At 42.2% G+C, this 13,183-nt stretch overlaps 1 protein-coding gene across 2 annotated transcripts in view; it reads right to left on the bottom strand.

Annotated features, from left to right (window-relative positions):
- The window catches only part of serpinh2 (serine (or cysteine) peptidase inhibitor, clade H, member 2), a 111,111-nt gene extending 98,169 nt beyond the window's left edge, over positions 1 to 12,942 (bottom strand). For both annotated transcript variants that reach the window (XM_071477875.1, XM_071477874.1), the window contains exon 1: positions 12,427 to 12,942. The gene's annotated coding sequence lies outside the window, so the exon portion shown is untranslated. The remainder of the gene's footprint in view (positions 1 to 12,426) is intronic.
- Positions 12,943 to 13,183: the final 241 nt, after the last annotated feature.

Genomic DNA, 13,183 nt, shown 5'->3' on the forward strand with positions numbered 1-13,183 from the left:
GCAGGAGGAGCTGTAGGCCAGTCACATGACACACTACACTTGATTACAGGGATTAATTAACATATTTAATTTCAGGTCACGCTTTCATTCAAAGCAGAATTTTTTATTTTTTTGCTAAACTTGAGATGGAGTTGTGTTTCTACTGGAGCTTCAGTTCCAGCCATGACAGTACAGGCTCCTTGACTGTGCTGAAACTGAGGATTATTCTGTTGACAAAACAATCTCACCACGAGGTTTCATCATGAGAGCTTTTGATCGCATCACATGATCTTCCTCAGGAGATGTAGTTTGCCCAGTTGTGGTGATTTGAATTAGTCGTGGATGAAAAATTTCCATTCTTGTGAGCATTTCAAGGACCTTCCGTCCCCATCTCAAAGACTATCTTTAATAATAATAATCATAATAACCATAAAAATAATAATGCGTGACCCAATAGCAGAGTGGTTAGGGTGCATACCACACTGGCCAGCGCCCATATGCTCTAAGCAGGTTAGGCACTGGTTTGATTCCAGGGCCGCTCTCTCTCTACACTGTACTATCAAATAAATGCGTAAAATGCCCAAACAAATATATTTAATAATAATAATCTAATGTCTAATAACAATAATAATAATAATAATAATAATAATAAGAATAATAATAAGAATAAGAATAAGAATAAGAATAAGAATAATAATAATGGTGGTGGTGCAGTGGTTAGCACTGTCACTAACAAACTGTCGAGCCTGTGTGTAGTTTGCATGCTGTGCCCGTGCTTATGTGGGTTTTCTCCGGCTAATCCGGCTTCCCGCCACAATCCATAGACATGCAGGTTGTTTGCCTCTATATGTTAGCCCTGTGATAGACTGGCGACCTCTCCAGGGGGTATCCCGGACTTCATCCTAAAAGGATAATGAATGAGTGAATAATTTCATCTATAAAATATCAGAAAATTGTGTGCTCAAGGTAAAATTTGCAAATTGCTTCTTTTGTCTAAAGTCCAAAAATATTATATTTACAATGAAATAATGAAGAGGGAAATAAATCTGTACATTTAAGAAGCTGAAGTCAGTGAATTGATGCTACTTTCTGTTTCTTGTAAATGTTGTTTCACCACTAGGAAGTCATTTATTGATGTCGTATTCCTGTCATTAGCACAGTGGAATAGTTGTGCAATATTGCAACAATTTCCTCTTTCACACTGGGTTCATTATAATGGATTGAGGCTGAATTATCACTTCATTCATTTTCTTCGCAATTACCTGTCGAAATCCTCTGCTCTTGAAATTGAAATAAAAAATATTGCTCCAAGGTTGTACCAGGAAAAGAAATATTATCACTTCTGAAATGAGCAAACAGAATGAGCCATGTGTCACTTTTTCAGATTTACAAGCCCAACGCTGCTCCCTGCTATCCCCTTTAAAAAGGCAAAAATGTCCAACTCTTTCATTCTGAATAAGGAGACTCCAACAGGTTGCTGTCACTGGGATGAAAAACCAAGCCCAGACACTCACCGCTCTCAAATAGAGAGCCTTTTAAATCCTCTGGCAATGAGCGAGACAGATAAGGAGAGAGAGAGAGGAGAGTGAGAGAAAGGGAGACACACACAAACAGAGGGAGAGAGAGATAGAAAGGTGTAAAATGGAGAGGATAACGAATGAGTGCGCTGCTGAGAGGGAGCCTTAATGATGTCAATGTGATAAGTCTAAAACGAGGTGAAAATTGAAATGAGCGCTGCCACGGCGGTGGTCGGTGGGGAGAGTGAAAAGGAGTTGTGCTGAAGCCGCTGCTGCCGCCACTGCATTCATTCGCTTAGATTAACTGGGGGAGAAAATAGAGGGGAGGTGAGAAAGAAGTGAGAAGGAGGAGAGGAGGTGGAGAGCTCTGTGAACCTATAAACGGGTAAAAGTAAAAACGAAAAAGCAGGTGACAAGGAGGGGGGGGGGCATTACAAGAACCAGCTAGAGGGGCACAAAGGGTTAAAAAAAAAATACAGAAAGCAAAGAGGATGCAAGAAAGAAAGAAAGAAAGAAAGAAAGACCACAGGCTGAGACAAAGGGAGACTGGGAGCTAAGTTCAGGCCAAAGTCAATTGAACAACTAATGTGAATCGATTTGTTGCCTCTGCTTTTGCTCTTTCGGGAGCAAGTGACATTTTAAAGGCATATTTTATTATTGGGAGGAGGCGGGGCTGTTTGCCTGGCAACTGAACACACTGACAGCCTGCTGACAGCTGGACGGAACACGCTGAATAGAAGAAATACTGCAAATGGCCCGTGTGTGCTCAGGGATCCATTGTGTGTGTCTGGTGAAGTGTGTGTGTATGTGTGCCATGTGTCACATAACATACAGTGGAAACGTGGAAAGTGTGTGGGAGTTGCACACTTGCCTCTGTGTGTAGGCTTGTGTGTGTACATTCTTGCACAAGCTACATGATAAATACTGCAAATGGCCTGTGTGTTGCCGGATGCATTGTGTCATCAGTCAGCATGTGTGTGTGCACATATTGTATTAGGTAGGTGAGCGTGCTCGCTTCCATATGTCCACTGTGGGGTTCGTGCTTCCACGTGTGCATTCTTGCATGAGTGTGTGTGTGCGTGTGTGTGTGTTTGCATACAGGCGTGTGTTTGTGTGTGTGAGTGTGAGCATGTTCTGGGAGAATAATTCATGGCAGTGAGTGAGTGAAATGTGGTGGCTGTCCACGGGCAGCCTGGAGTTCTGCCAACGTGGAGGGCCAGCATTAATAATTAAAAATACTTTTACATGGAGGATCTCTGCAGTGTCTGTTGTCGGCTGCTCTCTTCGAAGGGCACATTCAGGACAATCACACAGAGAAAAAGTTTGGAAATACTGCACAAAAAAAACCCCCAAAAAACCCCCAAAGATAGCTCTGTGTGGTACAGAGAGGTCATCACTCAGCATGGCTGCAAAACATTCATAAAAAACAATTTTTAGTTTCGTCGTTTCCTCTGCAGCTTTCTAGCTAAGTGGGTGCTCCAGCTTCTTTATTTTGTCATTGTAATTGATTCAAGGTTTTATTTCAGTATGTTCTTTTCCACTGAGCATAAGGTCATCTTTGGTTCAGGACAATGAAATGTCAAAGAGGCGTCTCAGGAATGCACTCAGTCTCGAGGACCTACATCCAAAAGCAGGGCGCCAAAATAAATAATTGAATCAGAGTAGACTTAGCAGACCTCAGCAGACCCCGTCTCTCAGCGGTCTTTGGTCAGAATCCAGTAAGTGTAGTAATCTACTTTTCATGGTATATGTAATCCCGGGGAAAGTCTTCCAAACAGCATGCTGTGCTGAGGAGTGGATCAAAACAAACAAACCAACATAGCTGTTCACCAGCGTGGCCACGTTCCAACCCAAAGGAGTCATCCTTAAGCCCAAATGGCTGGCCAAGTATCAGCACTGGGCCAATCCATGGTTTATTGGAAACACTAATGACTAGCAAGGGAAATCAGCTTTTGCATATTACAAATACTGAACCGCACACATTATCGCACATTGTGGACTGGCATATTATTTTTTGATTTGCAGCTAATCAAAAATTAGGACATATTCCTCTAAAAGTGGAAAACAAACAGCTTGTCAGTGGTGTTTTGTTTCTGTAATTTAACATACTTCCACTTGAAACAAGATGCTGGGACAGCACACAGTCTGGAGCTGTGCACAAAATCTATTCTAACCCCAACCCTCTTCAAAATGGCAACCACACTCAAGCTCACTGAGGTCTGCAGAAATTGCAATGACAAGACATTCAGAGCTACAGTTACTTTAATGATAAAATTGGATAAACTTGGGATGTAATGTCATGTTTGCCAACTATTAACCGCAGTTAAAGTTCAGTTCATCACATTTTAATGACGTGACATTTTAGATGGAGCAGAGAAGCTTTTAGTTTTAACTCTCCACGGTCTAAACCAACAAAAGAAACAGGAGGACACAAGGGAGATTTTAACAAGAGAATAGTTTTATGTAGTCAGACTTTGCATCCTAATCAGACTGGCTGCTAAAAGAGAGCTCTGAGCTTCAGTTCAGGAGTTCATTAGCACCACTCACATGGGTTCAGCAGCGGATGAAGGTGATCATGGGAGATGATCAGCTGCTCATTAGGTTATTGCTTTGATCAGGGCAAAGCAGAGGGCTGCTATGGCTGGTCACTCCTCATAAACTGAAAAAATCCATCCACCACCCAAACCTCCAGCCATGTTATTCAACTGCTGATATTACAGACATCTGAAGGCATAAGACAGAATAACTATTTATTTTATTTCTTTTGCTCCTGCACTTCCTGTAAAATACAGCCTTGTGATCTGACAGTGAAACTGCTATGAGTGGAGCCATTACATCAAGGTATGCATTTGCTATAAGCGTAAATGATGTTTTGGACATTGTTCTTGTGTATTTGTTGTTTTTATGACGAAATGAAATGAGCTTTACGTGCAAGGACCAAATCCAATGTTTCCACTAGGACATTAGTGCCACCTTCATCTCCACCCTTCACTAACCAAATGTCTGTAAGGTTGAGACAGTGGAGTGGCTACTTGAGTTTAAGGCAAGTGGCAACCCACCGTCACATAACCCACTGGTTTGTGAACTGCTGTTTTGATGACTCGAGTTTGTAATTTGGCCGTCGCCATCTTGTTTTTTTTTAAAACAGAAGAAACAATATTTGAGGGTGGAGCCATGGAGGAGTAAGGGGTGGATCTGATCTGCTCTGTACTCTATCCTGATTTTCAGGCAGGTCACTGTGTGTGGTACAGTCTGTCAATCACACAGTAGCCCCGCCCTAATGCATACCCTGCTTTATGGTCTATTTTCCACTAAATGGAACCATAATTTAAAAAATGAACATCATGTTGTATTGAAGAAGACTTGAAACTAGCGACTAAGACCATAAACTCATTAGGAAAACCTTTAATGAGGTAATAAATGAAGTGAGAAGTAGCACTTCAGCATCAGCTTCAATTTTCAGACCTGGAGTCTTACGTCCATTTTTATCTACAGTCTATAGTTTAAGGTCATGTTCACCTATTGTTTTCAACACATCCGTAAACGAAACTACGTGGCATTAAAGCTGTACCAGTGCCCTTCTGCAGCATCAACATCATGGCTCCTCATAATGAAAAAAGAAAGCTACTCTGTCAGGCCTCTAGTGTGTGTGTGTGTTCAGTAATAGGCACAGATGTTTGTCGAATGTGGATCTCGGGAAAAGAAAAAAAAAAAAAACATGCCAACATGTCAGTGCTCAGAGGGGTGTGATAGAAAGCCTGAAAATGAATCCCTTTTGCGCGCGCACACACACACACACACACACACATCCATTACGCGCCGCCCGAGCCTCCCTCCCTACCTTCCTCCCCCCATTCTCGTGGGTGTCGGAGTGAGAAATTAAATTTTTCTGATGAGAAAGTTTTTCCTGCCCCCATTCCTCTCCTCCCTCTCTCTCCTCCCATCCATTCTTTAATTTATTCGCTTATTTATGAACTATTAATTTATGCACTGAGAGAGAAATTAACAGTGGTGCAGTCAAGTGTTCGGGCTGCTGCAACGCTCACAAAAGATGATCATCACAGAGGGACTGGCATGAGTCACACACACACACACACACACACACACATACAGAAACACATGACACCATACACTCACTCAAAAAGGAAAGCAGGACAGGTGCTGAATATCAATCGGTACTAAAATAACTGCCCATCAGTTCAGAGACAACAAACTTCCATTTAGGTTTAACTGTCACATCTAAGCTCCAAACCTTTATCCTGACAGTGTGGCAACAGGAGGTGTGTGGCATGTTTAATGTGAGGAAAATGAATAGAATAAATTGAATTAAGTTTCTCCTGTGCAGATCTATAACATTCTGCTGACAATGTGTTCACTATCACACTTAGCGCAGAGTCGTGCAAAAAAAATAAATTGCTCTGCCAACATTTTCTAGGTGAATAACAACCAGGGAAGCAGAGTAAAACACACAGCTTTTGAAGGTCCTAACATTCACAACTATTAAAGAATGTGCAAAATTCTCCTGAAAGCTGACCTTTTGTTTTCTGAAGCTATAAAAAAAATTGTTTTTAAGATTGAACAGAATTCATTTTAGAAATATTCTAATGAGTCTGATTGTTTAAGGCTATTTCCTCCGACAGCAAACCCTGAGGAAACCTTAAAGGGAGATAGAAAACTGCCATAAAGGACTGCAGTTGGTATATAGGGAGCAAAAGGCCGCCACTCAACAGTAATAACAACATCCCATGAGTCAATGTAGAAATATCAAAGGAATATTTTCTTTTCCTTGCACTGGCCAAGTCTTTTACAGCCATGTCGCCACTGTCCATGCTTTGGCGCTCCAGTCCACACCGATGCGCTTCTCTTCAAGTTCCCACGCCCACGCTTTCCCAGCATGCTACACATTTAGCCAGTCAGTCATCCAGACGGTCAGTCGGTAATTCAGTCAGTCAATTAGGCGATCAGTCCATCAGGCAGTCAGCGTGGGCGGGAGTAAAACCAATACGCAGACAGGTCGGCCGGCCCCCGCGGGGGCAGCAGAACACGACACGACCCGTGCCGCCTCATTAGTAGGTTAACTGGCACGTGTGGGCGGCCAATGAATGTGTTTATGTATGTATGTATGTGTGTGTCTGTGTGTGTGTGTGTGTGTCTGTGTGGGAAGGTAGAGCAGACGGGCGGAGCTACAAGTGAGTGACAGCGGCGTGGGCGGTGGGCTGTGTTTCGGTGGCACCCCAGGGAAGGTGAAAGTGTGTGTTTAAGCGTGCGTGTCTGTTTGAAGTCGAGTGTGTAGCCCTGTTGTCAGCTGTGGTGGCATCTACACAGTTCACAGTGAAAAACGCCTGTGGGTGGACAAGCTGTTTGTCAAACATTCTGTTTCCAGTTAGCGCCGACAAGCGGACCACGCAGGCCGCCGGAGTGACCACTCGGACTGAGCGTCTTGGACTCTAAAGAGGAATCTTTTGTGCAAGACTTGAATATTTCATCACTGGGGCTAACAGTGTTTAAATTTTACACCCTAGATTAGTAGAGTGATAAATATTAACTAAAGGTTTCATCTAATTGAGACATGTGATTTTAGCTGCACCTAGCCTTTCAATCAGCACCACTACAGCACTGATACTTCTTGTCACACAGGATGTTGCTATTCATCTGCCTCAATGATGCTCAACCCAGAGTTTGTTATGAAAAGTAAAAAAAATAAATAAATAAAAACGTATAGAGGGCAATGATGGCTCTGGACCTTTTGACAGGGAATATATGATCTGACAAGTTAAGTCAGAGTGGAGCTGGAGATAGGCAAGATTAAGTTTTGTATTATTTGAAATTATTGTAAAAGGGTTCCTGATTTGTGCCTTGAAGCAATCTTGCAAATTTGACCCGATGTCACACAATGTAACCTATGTCTTGATGATTTGCTGATGTTCAAACATTTTACTTTGCACTTTCAAACTTCCTTACAAGTCCCATCTTTCATACTTTTCCAGTGTTTAATGTGAAGTTTTGACATCCATAATCAGATACAATTGTGGTTTTAAGAGCCAAAAACCATCACAATGAAGTTTTACATCTTCTCTTTCAGGCTTCTCTCTGGAGCTTTAGCAACAGAGCCTCTCTTCTGATTGGCTGACTGTTTTCTGAGTGATCCAATAAAAATACAGCAAATTTGAGGTAAACACTCAGAGAAACCAAATCCTGCAAGGTTGGATGGAACATGGCTGAGAGCAGTGACTTCAAGCTGTGGCACCCAAACTATGAATTACCCTTCCCTTATGATTTTTTTTTTTTTTTTTTTTTTTAATCTATGAAAGGTGCTATATGAATAAACTTTACTTGCTTACTTTGTTGTGACATCACAAAGTGACAGAAGTCCTGCCAGCTAGTTTTAAGGCTCAGTTTCTGAATACAGGCTGTGTGCATTTTTCTGTGGACTGAGGCTTTGATACTTTCACAGTATTAATATAGAACCTAGACCTGCTTTATAATAAAAAAAAGACACAGAAATCTCACTTAACACAACATGGGATCTTTAAAAGTGGACATATCACTTGCGTGATGATTGAACACAAGCCTTTATTGTGTTTATTTAAGGATGCAACATGTACAAAGCTACTGTTTTCATTATTTACCTTCTTTCACCCACTTTATAAAGCTGCAGGTGGTCGCCTAATGGTTCTTTTGTTCCAACCGTTCCAATTACTGGACCACATGGGACATTCGGATGATAAAATACTCTAACCTCCCTACACAATTAATGTCAAAGTGCCCTTGAGCACAGCAGTTAACCTAATATTCAGGAGTAGGGGATTGTGGTTGTATTGGGTAATGACATCATCCAGACTTGTGTGTGTGTGTGTGTGTGTGTGTGTGTGTGTGTGTGTGTGTGTGTGTGTGTGTGTGTGTATACTGTTTTCCAAGTAGGTGACCCACAAGTCAAATAAGTATGTTTCCTAAGTTATCATACCTGGTAAAAATGAGGATTAAAGGGGAAAAAAAAATATCAGTCTGACTACAGGATTATTGACATCGACCCACCTGCTCATTTTGGCGTGCTATTATTGGCGGGGATAACAAGGAACATGAACTAATTGGTACTCACCCACACACACACACACAGGCACATGACAGATGGACCAAACAGACACATAATATCTCATCCGCATATCATGACACGCACACACACGCACACGCACACGCACACACACACACACACACACACACACACACACACAAGCATAAACCCCCCTCTAGCATCCTAGATAGGTTGGTCCAGACTGGACCTGTCCACATTCTGTTGATTGACAGCTTGGCCTAAATGAACTGCTGCTGAGCTTTGTGCGCGTGTGTGAGTTTGTGTGTGCGTGTATTCAGAGCTGAAGGGGGCTACCAAAGTCAGTTATTGATCCACAGGGCCCCTTAAAGCCACTAATCAAATGAGGTGGACGCTGAGGGGACACAAGAGGCACTTGAAAGTTTCTCAAGTTTCTTGGACATGTACACAACCCCCCCACACACACATACACAGTCTGTCAATCTGTTGTTCAGTTTGCCTCCATGAGTGTGTATGTGTATGTGTGTCTACATGTATCCCAAATGACCTCCCTGCATGTCTGGGCCATCCATCAGCCTCAGTGACTGATGGGTTAACTCCAGCGGGTCCAGCTCCGCAGATGGACTTTTCCCTGCCGCTAAAGCCCAGAGGGAGAAGCCGTCACCGTGCCAGCTCCCCTCTCAGAGAGGCTGGGTGTCTGGACAGAAGCCCTGGAGCCTGGAGGATCAATGGTAGTCTTCAAGGATCTCAGGCCAAATACAATAACTGTGTTTTGTGTATTTAGGGGACGGTTATGGATGGATGGAAATATGGAAAGGTGGGATGGATAGATACACAACGCTGGTTTTGAAAGCAAATCTGTGAGACATGAAGATGAAGATGGTTATTACTTTAAAAAAAACAGCAATATGTGAATGTGGTGACAAAGGAAATAATAAACAACACCAGCTAAGAAAAGACTACGTCTCACATACAAATACGTCACAGGATCAAATTTAGCTCATGACTCAGTTCTGTGTCACACCATTTCTCCAAACCTCTCGGCTGCAGAATAAAGAAGAAAAGATTCACAATAATCTTCAGGAAGAATAGCAAATTGCAGCCATTTGGAAAAGACTACCCAGTGTGTTGCAATATGCCAGGCTGAAGACCAACAATACAGCACAATCACTGTTCCGACATCTGTTAACGGGGTTAATCAATGACTATACAGTGACAGCGAATAGACTGCTGATTCCATATGCCCGGCAGAGAATAGACAATCATTGACTAATCAGAACTTGATAGAAGCCACATAGGGTGCAGAACAGCTGCTGCTCACAGTGAGCTCAACTGTAATCACATTATATATTATTGATCTGCTAAACTGAGGATTATGGGTTCTGATATTTCTACTTGTGAGTGAGAACAGTCACAGTTTTCAAGGTCACAGTTGGAAAATCGCCGTGCTGGAGCTAAAGCAGCAACCTTTGGGATTATGGATATCAATCCATAGTTTGATCCATGATATAAAAATATTAAAAACACAAAACAGCTGCATCCGTTTCTGTCTGGCATCATGGGGAGCGCTAATTCTAATGACTTTATAATTTTACCCTCACACACATATACTCAAGCACCCACCCTCTGGGACAAACAGACACACACAAAGTTTTCACACACACAAAGACAGACACTCTGCCACTTGGATATTAGAGGTGGTGCTTCAGGCATTAGAAGTGAAGCTGCAAACTGTCCACACTGCACTGCAGAGATATTGATGTCTTAATACAATAAAAAGCAAAATAAACATTATTATCCTGATCGTTATAATTATCTTCAGCCCAGAGGCTCAAACTGAATTATTCATAGAGTGCTTAATTAAATGGGTAGACTAGACTGTGTGTGTGTGTGTGTGTGTGTGTGTGTGTGTGTGTGTGTCTAAATGTGTGTTTTTTGTATATGTGTGTCCCTGTTGCCCAATGTCTTTTGGACAGTAACATTAAATGAGAGTAAATATTCAATCATTCTGGGGGGAATGAATGAGAGATGATGCTGACAGACACAGAGAGAAAGAGAGAGAGAGGGAATGGATTACACACGCATCCCCGTTCGCCCTTCACTGTGGTCCCTGTCGAGGAAAAGGAAGATAGACAGCCGTTTAATGTTTCAGAGAGACGGCCCTTTTTTATGCACTTCTTACATTTAACAGCTGGCACAATAAGCAACCAGTCAGTGCACTCTGTGGCACTACTCGTAAAGCCATAACACACACACACACACACACACACACACACACAACACAGAAGAGCGTAACAAAGCTGAACGCGACATCTCAAATGCAGTCAATAGTGAAGTCAAGGCCACAGTAGTTAAATGGCAGCATAGCAGACAGTTATTACTTCTCCCTCACTGTGATTACTGTATCAACCACTGAATGAAAGCACTTCCTTTGGCCCTGCCACTGATATTACTCTTAGAAAATGTAGATGGAGTCACAGAGCCAAGGACACACACACACACACACACACACACAAACACAAACACACACAAAAAAGTAGGCAAATAGAGGCGACTTACTACATAGATACACAGAGCACATCTACTAGCATGACAGACTAGCACGATATTTGCATATGTGCACACACACGAGCACTCATATCAGACACATACATGTAAACATTGGCCTGTGAATGCACATACATGCATAAAGAAAATGAACATTTAACACATGCAATTGCACATGCACCCATATGAGAGCTCTCACACAACTGCAGGCGTGGAAAGGTCCGACTCCCTCTCTCTCTCTCTCTCATACATACACATTCAGTTGGCCCTGTGACAGCACTTACTCTGTTTCCGTCATCTTTTCCTCAGATATTTGATGTAAGAAACCAATGACGTGCTGATGTGCCAACAGGCGTAGTCTGGACGCTGTGGTAATGTAACAGCCCATTCACTTTATTATGCATTAGTAGCAGACCTGCTTTTTCATTACATCCTAATGGCATTTGGTAGGGTCCACTAATCAGCCTTGTGGGACCCCTGCTGTCTCCCAAAACCTATTACACACACACACACACACACACACACATATATGTATGGATATGCTGCCAGGTATATAAGAGTGTGTGCACACATATAGACAGAGAATAGATGCATGAGCGGTGTGCATGCATTGTAAAACATATAGGTAATGCGTGTCACACAAAAAGCAATTTTGAACTGTCCTCCCAAGGCTAAAGTGAACATACTGTACACAATGAACAGACCCACACATGGAGGGGGAGGTGGTTTTGGCATAGTTGGGGCCCCTGGCCTCCAGTCATTATTCAGGCCCTACCTACACCATGAAAAGCTACATTACAACTGCTCCATCAGAGAAAACCATGCCAGCAGGATCACAGAAAGTCCATGCTTCTGAACTTCTGAAGCCACAATGAATGAATAGCTACCACAGAAAAAAAAATAGCAAGTGGACAGACACTATGAACACTGTAGGATGTGAGATTGCGTGTAGAGAAAGACATTCAAAATCTGAATTTAACTGTCACAAAAATGCACAAGATTAAATAGTAAAGACTGTACACAATGTCAAAGCTTACAAACAGTAGACTCACTGACTGTCTTCAGAGAGAGAGAGAGAGAGAGAGAGAGAGAGAGCGCTGAGAGTGGAAGCTCAGGTAACAAAATATTGAGTCCACCGGGGAAAGTGACAAACTCCTCAGAACACAACAACATTTCTATCACAAGTCTAAAGTGGCCCCCAGCATCGCGGAACACGAAGCTTAATACGTCCCAGAAACCCAGCAGGAGTCCAATAAACCTCATAAAATCATTTACTGACCTTTCGCAGGAGGTGGAGGTGCACATATTTACAGCAGCGACGTCAAAACTCACCTGAGGTGAAGTTTGGTATTTTTCCCGCGAGTCCTCTTCACAGAAATGCTTTTGATTTAGTCGTTTCTTCATTCCGTGCTTTCCCCGTGTCCGCCATGATGCTGGCGTCCGAGCCGGCGCACCTGGACCACCGTCACCCTCTGATTGGCAGAGAGCGGGATTGTGACGGACGGCAGACTGAACCCGTGAAAACATGGCCAGAGCTACTTCATTCCCGAGAGTTGGAACAGCCAAACGCAACACTGAGGACCTTTTCTGTTTGTTTTTCTGTTTTGAAGACAATAAGAATGTTCTTTGTTCAGCTGGTTGACGTAAAGGGAAAATGTCACACTTTTGTCACAAACTGTCTGAATATGGCAGCACAGTCAAACATGTTATATATGTTATATGTTTTTTAACTGTGGTATTTGCACATTTTTTTGTTTTATTTATTATCCTCATTATACCGCTGGTGTATTCTATATAATATACGATGTAATAAAGGTTCAAAACACTTTCAACAGTTTGAGTTTTACTGTTTTCAGTCATCATAATCAGCAAAAACCATAATAAAATATTTTAAAATATATTTTTTTGTGTCTTTATTTTGATGATGTTATTATTATTAAGTATTAACTCTGGCCTGGCACACACCTAACCACATACAGTATTTAAACCCACTCTAGCAGTTTACTTTGCTGGTCTCCATCATATTACTAATATCTTTGCTCAACAGTACATATATATATGTTTCTAAGTGCATACACATGCTCCTCTG

The sequence above is a fragment of the Trachinotus anak genome, unplaced genomic scaffold, assembly GCF_046630095.1.
Source record: "Trachinotus anak isolate AG129_WGS33_773 ecotype Australia unplaced genomic scaffold, CSIRO_AGI_Tana_v1 ptg000005l, whole genome shotgun sequence".
Classification (NCBI taxonomy): Eukaryota; Metazoa; Chordata; class Actinopteri; order Carangiformes; family Carangidae; genus Trachinotus; species Trachinotus anak.